At 42.9% G+C, this 7,813-nt stretch overlaps 1 long non-coding RNA gene across 1 annotated transcript; it reads left to right on the forward strand.

The window, feature by feature from the left end:
• The first annotated feature begins 5,216 nt into the window (after nucleotides 1-5,216).
• Nucleotides 5,217-6,820, forward strand: LOC125928526 (uncharacterized). The gene is made up of 3 exons (XR_007459685.1): nucleotides 5,217-5,512; nucleotides 5,662-5,793; nucleotides 6,631-6,820. It is a non-coding gene; the product is annotated as an uncharacterized LOC125928526 (long non-coding RNA).
• The last annotated feature ends 993 nt before the right edge of the window (nucleotides 6,821-7,813 follow it).

Genomic DNA, 7,813 nt, shown 5'->3' on the forward strand with positions numbered 1-7,813 from the left:
CCTGCATGCTCTCTGCCAGGCTAGAATTTCTCTCAGTCACTTTGTCTCCTCCGTCCTCACCCCCACCTCCAATCATGTCCTGACAATGTTTCCAGGTGATCCTTCTGCACTCTGAAGTCTGAGAGCCCCCTATAAGGAATTCCCCTAGGCAGGTGTATCAAAGGTTCTTTGGGACTCCTTCCCATGACTCTTGTTTCCCTACCAGGTGTTGGAAAACATTCAAGTTCAGTAATTTCTGAGTATTTGCTATGTACCTGACACTGTGGTAGACACTGGGGAGATAACGGTGAGCGGACTGCAAAGACATGGGACTCCCTGCAGTCACATCTATAACCCCAATCCTAGAAACAGCTCTTCTCAAAGTATGAGCAGCAGTGGATATGGAGAAGACAGTTGGCTCCAGCATTCCATGGCCAAAAAAAAAAAAAAAAAAAAAAAAAGAGCTATTTTTTTGCAGAGGTCCTGGTACCTGAAGGTATAAAATTAAATGAGCTTCTTTCTCATCTTTACTCCCTGTTTCTCTTCCATCTTAACTCTCTGCTTCTCACAGCCTCTTAGGAGAGACATATATTAAACGTAATTATACTTTACAAAACTTTCAAGAACAGCTGTGATAAGTGCTAAAAATAAAAAGGTATCTACTATATGCCTGGCATCACACTGTATGCAAAGCCCAAAGAAAGGTACATTAGAAACAATTTCTGCCCTAAGTAGCTCATAGTATAGAAAGAAAGTGCAACATAAAAATTACCATAAAATATAAATTATAAAATGCACTATCTTCAAGTGACTGATTCTTCTTGAGAGCGGCATGTGGAAGAAGATTTTACATATGCCTAGAACCAACCTGAAAGCACAAGTCCCATATTTTAGATGCCATGGATATGGAGTCATAGACACCTAGTCACCTCTACCTACATATCAGATTAGCAACATTCTGGATGTATCTCAGTGTCAAAGCATTTCTCAAGAAAAATGCATTTCAAGACCTTTGCATGTCTGTTAGAAAAGAGAGAAGTATGCAGCTATATAAAAATAGCTGCCATTTACTGGTGCTAACATTATGCTGGGTTTCGTGCTAAGACACAGGATTGTAAATAATTCTCACAGCTGGCCTTTAATGTTGGCATTAGTATTATCCCTGGTTTTCTGATGAAGTTGAGTTTCAGAAACAATCCTTCACTTGCTAGATCAAGTGCCAGGCAGTGACAGAGCTGGGATTTAAAGCCGGGTCGCCCTTACTCCAGAGTCCCAGCTCATTCCTACTATGCTTTGCCACCTTGAATAACTTTCTTCATCTCCTCTGAGCTTTGTCTTTTGTTTAGTTTAGTATTTCTTTGGTAGAATTTTTCTGGGTACTGTATTGAATACTTACTCATGTCAAGTGCTTAGCTGGGGACACTGACAAAAGGCAACACTCTGACTTCTGGAAGAACTTAGTTATTTAAACCAATCCTACCACAGTGTGATTAGAAAACATGGCCCAAATGGTTACTGGGTGCTCCAGAGCCTGTCTTCCATTTGATAACTGAAACCCATCAGGACCACCGACTTACTCCAGGCACTGGAGGCACAGGCTTAATAAGAAATGGCCTCTGGCCAAACTGTGGAAAGAGCCCAAATGCCCACCGACTGATGAATGGACAAAAAAGATGTGGTGTACATACAACAGAATATTACTCAGCCATCAAAAAGAATGAAATCTTGCCATTTGCAATGATGTGGATGGAGCTAGAGTGCATTAAGTGAAATAAGTCAAAGAAAGACAAATACCATATGATTTCACTCATACGTGGAATTTAAGAAACAAAACAGATGAATGTATGGGGGAGGGGGAAAGAGAGAGGGAAACAAACCATGAGACACAGAAGGATAAAGAGCAAACTGAGGGTTGACGGAGGGAGGTGGGTGAGGGATGGGCTAGATGGGTGAGGGGCATTAAGGAGGGCACTTGTGATGAGCACTGGGTGTGGTATGTAAGTGATGACTCATTGAATTCTACTCCTGAAACCAATATTGCACTGTATGTTAACTAACTGGAATTTAAATAAAAATTTGAAAATAAAAAATAAAGTAGAAAAGGATAAAAAGAATAAGAAAATGGCCTATGACCTTAAGGGGTTTCCAGTGTTAACAGTGGGGAAAACAAGATATTAAGCAAACAATCATTGTTGCAATGGCAGAGATCTGAAAGTGGTGCTATACAAACTCAGGTGATAGGGGGTGGGGGGCAGATCAAGAAGGCTTCTTGGAAGAGGCAGCACTTGCATGGAATCCATAAGGGTGAGAAGAAACTAGGTAAAGTTGGGGGTGTGTTGTAAGAACATTCAAGGCAGAAAGACAGCAATGTGTGAAGAAAGTCTCTGTCTGAAACGGGAGAACTGGAGTGCCTGGGTGGATCTGTTGGTTGAACATCCGACTACTGATTTCGGCTCAGGTCATGATCTCACAGTTCATGAGATTGAGCCCCACGTGGGGCTCTGCACTGACAGCATGGAGCCTGCTTGGGGTTCTCTCTCTCCTCTCTCTCTGCCCCTCCTTCATTCATATTCTCTTCTCTCTCTCTCAAAATAAATACACGTTTAAAAAAAAACAGAAAACCACACCTAGATCGATACTGATTTTCTTAACTCATTATACAAGTACTGAGCATAGGGTTAAGAAAACTGGCGTTAGCATTAGGCAGATCTGGTTTCAAAACAAATTAGCACTCTCTGCACCTTGATTCCTGAACCTAAAAAATGGGGATAATACCTATTTTTGAAGAACGAATGAAATCATGCAAAACCACAGAATTTAACGATGGTATGCATTATTCATGTTGTTATTGGCACTTGTATATCACGAGGTGACAGAGTAGACCATTACCATCCGATTAGGGGCTTATATTATACGTTGTTTCAAGTCATAAAATACTATCCAGAATCCCCCTCAGAGTCTCCAAGGGAGGATATGGATCAGCGCTGTTTATGGAACGAGAGCCATAATTCTCCTGTGATCAGGCCAGACACATCTATGAACGAGGCGTGCAGGAGCAAGCAGTAACTGACAACCAGTTTTGCTTTGTTTTCTAAGAACTGTAATGGCCTCAGCCTCCTTCCTTCCTCTCAGTGAGCTTGAGCAGAACAAAACCAGAATTTATTTCACTGTACTGCCAACACTTCATTTCATTTCCCTGGAATAATTCTCTGGGCACATCCTTGGCTGTTTCTTATTTGTCAGCCCTCTCCCAGTGCAGCTTAGGAGATCTTAGAGGAGAGATGCTGAATCAATATTTGAGCTTTATGTGGGCCCTGGAAAAGCCCTGAATACACAGCTGAGGCCCAAACCTGCCTCGAATGCAGTCCTGTCCCACTGAGTAGGCTTCTGACCTGGAAGTGAGGCTGGGATGCAAAGGCTACTCCCGTGCGGTTTGTCTAGGACCCCAGAAGAGCCTCAGATGCCTGGCTTTCAGAGGTAAAATGGCTGTCTCATATTGACCACCACTACTGCCATTCCCCACCCCCTGACCTCTGGATTTGCCCTGTCACTCACGAGGTCTGAAGGGGGAGTCACTGGGCCTGAGTTCTCGTCTTAGCTCTGCTTACACCCATCGTTGACTTCTCTGGTCTCAGTTTTCCCTCCTGACAATGGGCTGACTGGGCTATAACAACAATGTACTCACTTAATTAAGTTATTCAGTCATTCCACAAACATTAACTGCATACTTACTCATACCAGGCACACTGCTGGGGATACCTCTGAAAACAAAATGTTTCATGGTCTTTGCCACTCTTGCTATATTGCAGGAGAGCACAGACATCAACACAAGCACATAACTCCAAATGTTAGGAGTTAATACAAGCAGGAAAGAAGGAAGAGTAACTTCTTTCTACCCTTCTGAAAACAGAGCAGGCTTGGAGGCTTATATGGAGTGTTGAGCACTGTGTACATAGGCTCAGGAAGATGAAATGGGTACGTTTGGAGAGGTACAACCTGAGGAAGTCACTGAGATTCCAAGGAGATTTGAAACTGGTCACATGAAGAACTACAGATATATAGCCATGGAAAAGAAGACCTGCTAGAGAGGGTGGAAATTTATTTTTTAAAAAAAGTCTTCAAATAATTAAAGTGTTGCCATGTGGAAGAAAGATTAAACTTGTTCTAGGTGGTCTCATGAAGTAAAACTGTGACCAGCGACTGGACATTGGAAGGGAATAGATTTGGTTCAAAATGAGAAGTCCCACAAACTAAAGAGACAACAGAACAGGCTGTTTCAGGAGGTAGTGAATTCCCTGAAAGTGTTGAAGCTGAAGCAAGACAGATGACCATATGGGCAGAGCATACTTCACTTTAGTGAATATCTAGACAGAGTCGACAATCCGTCCACAGTGAATGAATGAAGGACTGAAGTAATCAATGCATCAAGGCCCAGCACTTGGCGCTTCTCCAGGAGAACTGAAAACAATACCTATAAAATCCTCTCATTCTGAGAATCTCAAATTCTATAGATCTATGATTCTGGTAGAAGTTGGCTGGCTGAAGAGGGAAGATTTGGGGAATATCAAGGAAGTCCCCAATCATACCAGATCTTTTTCATCTGCTCTAAATTGCAAAAGCTCTCAATTTCTGAATGGGAACAACAATACTTTTGTCATGAGGTGTGTTTTCTTTGGGTTTATTCATTTTTGAGAGAGAGAGAGAGAGAGACAGAGACAGAGAGAAGCCGTTGGAGAGGGGCAGTTGAGGGGGCAGCACAGAGGATCTGAAGCAGGCTCTATGCTGACAGCAGAGAGACTGATGAGAGACTTGAACTCACAAAATGTGAGAGCATGACCTGAGTTGAAATCAAGAGTCACACACTTAACCAACTGAGCTACCCAGGCACTGTGTGAGATGTGTCCTTTAAAGATAGAAGACAAGTACATATTACAGTGGGCTTAAATGAATGAATTCATGCACAGCATTTAAAATAGTGCCCAGTAGATATTTACTGTAGCTTTGGGCATTGGGATTTTGTTCCTTTTACACTCCAGAGACCTCTTTAGGTGAACAGCACAATTAACATGATTATTACACAAACCCTAGGGGATGGGCACCTGGGTGGCTCAGTCCATTGTGTGTTTGACTCCTGATTTCCACTCAGGTCATGATGTCACAGTTCCTGGGACTGAGCCCCGCATTGGCTCTGTGCTCACAGCACAGAGCCTGCTTGGGATTCTCTCTCTCTCTCTGTCTCTCTCTCTGTCTCTCTCTCTCTCTCTCTCTCTCTCTCTGCCCTACCGATCCTTGTGCACATGGGTGCATTTTCTCTCTCTCTCTCAAAATAAATAAATTAAAAAAAAAAAAAAAAAAAAACTAGGGGAGAGAGTTGGTTGGGGAAAGAGAAAGAGAAAAACTTGAATTCTTAAACTGATTGAACTTGAGATATCTGAACATTCCCAGACGAAAGAAGTGTCCCTAACATCAGACCAGATGAAAACTACCGGAGCTTGGGACTAGATGAGAAGAAATGGGAAAGAAAAAAATGAAGGTAAGTTACCGAAGCTCCAAATAACCAAAGTTATCTTCAGCGTGTGGACGAAGTAGACTGAGCTAATAAATACATTTGTTGACTGTGCCTTTGAGACGGTCTCTCGAATCTTGTTCTCCTCCCTACTTGTGGATGCTGCTGCCCTGAAGAGAGAAAAAAACACAAGTTAAACCAATGAAGCAGGAACCAGAGAGAGCAGGTGGAGTCAAAACTGCAGCGGGGGAAACTGGAACAATTTCCAAGAGGTTAGAGAGTGTGGAGCTGCAGACCGGTGTTGCTAGGTGAGAAAGGAAAAGGGAAAGGTGTTAAGCTGGTTCAAACTACTGTAAAATCTTCCACTTGGTGCCACTTGCCTGCTTTCGCCCCTCCTCCACACTGCTTAGTAGAATGGATTTGCAGGAAAATAAAGCTGATTATCTGCTTAAAAAGTCCAGCGAACTCACCAGGAAAGTAAGATATACTTCAGATGCCTCAGCCTGGGCCAGCCCTGGGATACCTACTGGCTTCATCTCCCTCTTTACCGCATATCACAGCACACTCATGTGAGGCTTCCCATCAGCCCCAGAGCCATCAGACCCTTTCTGGTCTTGCTGCCTTTACCTGTTCAATGCTCCCCCCCTGGAGCCATGCTTCTGTCCCACACAAACCCATCCTCTTCTTTATGTTCCTTCCTTAAGATCTCATTTGGGAAGCCATTTGGGAAGCCCTTATCAATACCTCCAGCACCTCAGCCCAACAAAGCCTCAACAGAGTTCATTTTTCTCAGAGTACTTATCTTCACATCTCTACAGAGTTTTTAGAGTGAGGTCAAAATCTCACTGCCCCAGTAGATCGTGGTATCTTCAAAGACAAGAAAGTATATCATTGTATACTAGTGCCTGCCTGGCACTTAGTAGGTATACTTGTAAATGTTCGTTAAATAAATGGTTGATCAAACATTCACATTGAACTTCTTGGAAGCAAGACTCTTTACAAACAAAATAAGATTGCTATAATTTGTAATGTCTCTTTTATTTGTTCTCCCTCTACCTTTTTATGTTCTTTGTACCATTTGTACATTTATTTCAGCCTCACCAGACACTTATTCAACTCTTTTGATTTAATTTCTCCCTCCATAGATCAACTGTGTATGGACACCTCGGCTACAGAGCCTCTTGTTTGTAAATATCCACTGGATGGTTTTACTGGTCAGATGCCTTCCACATTTTAATGGAAAATACTTAAGAAGGTCTGCTCGATAAGCTGCATCATTTGCTCACACTCAAAAGGGACCGAGATGTGTCCATCAATAACAACTCACATTGCATTAAAATATAGATTAAAACACATAAAAGTAAAATAAACTTCATTTAGACTTAATAAAATTTAATGCCTTTTTCGAGAGTGCCAAATATTTTCAAAGGTGGACACTTTCAGAAAGAGCTTCCCTGACAGGAGAATGTCCCTCTGGAGGTTTGTTATTGGGATTCAGGATTGGTTAGCGGCTTTGTTCTCATCATTGCGTGATTTAATGTGCTAAAACTGACAGCTTTATTTCTGGATTTTTCAAACGGGCAGCAGCAGTTCCTCGAAGGAAGGAAAAGGCACAGACACATCCCAGGCCTGAAGGAACAAGTGTGTCCTGAGAACACGGAGCCTTAATTGCAAGCTTATGTTAATGAGAGAAGCAGGGCAGACGGGTGTGGGGTGGAAGAAAGGGGCGCTTGTCCACCATTCAGACCAAACTCACTCTCACCTAATTGAGAAGCGGAGCGGTTTCTGGCTTGCCTTAGCACACAGCCCGGATGAGCCAACATGTGGATTCCCTATTAACTGTTGCTGCCTGTGATTTTTGTGATTTAAGAGAGGAGCTGACTATGTTTTTCACCACATTAATAGCAGGGAAACATATGATGAAGTGCCATGTTCTTTTCTAGAACCAGCTGCACTTCCAGTCAGACTCTGTGGATGGAGAGCCCCATGTGACCTCATGTCACTCAACAGTGTCTCTCCCCCATTGACAGTGAGTGGCTCATGGCCAGCAGCTCTCCGCCGGCTTGGGCCCAATCATGGTCATGACCACACTGGTGACTGGGTGGACAGATAAGTGTAGGCTTCACATGCCAGTGGGTGAGTTTTCCAGGAAGATAGAACTACTGGAATTCCTAGCTTCACTGACTTTTTTTTTTCTTAATGTTAGGCTGCACAGGAAGCTTCTTCAAATCAGTCCTAAGGTTTTAGAAGACTATGATGGCAGTTCTAAGAAGCATCTGAGGCCTGTCATAGCATCTGTCAGTAGTATGCCCAGGCATAGCACCATTA

This window comes from Panthera uncia, chromosome D1 (genome assembly GCF_023721935.1).
Source record: "Panthera uncia isolate 11264 chromosome D1, Puncia_PCG_1.0, whole genome shotgun sequence".
NCBI lineage: Eukaryota > Metazoa > Chordata > Mammalia > Carnivora > Felidae > Panthera > Panthera uncia.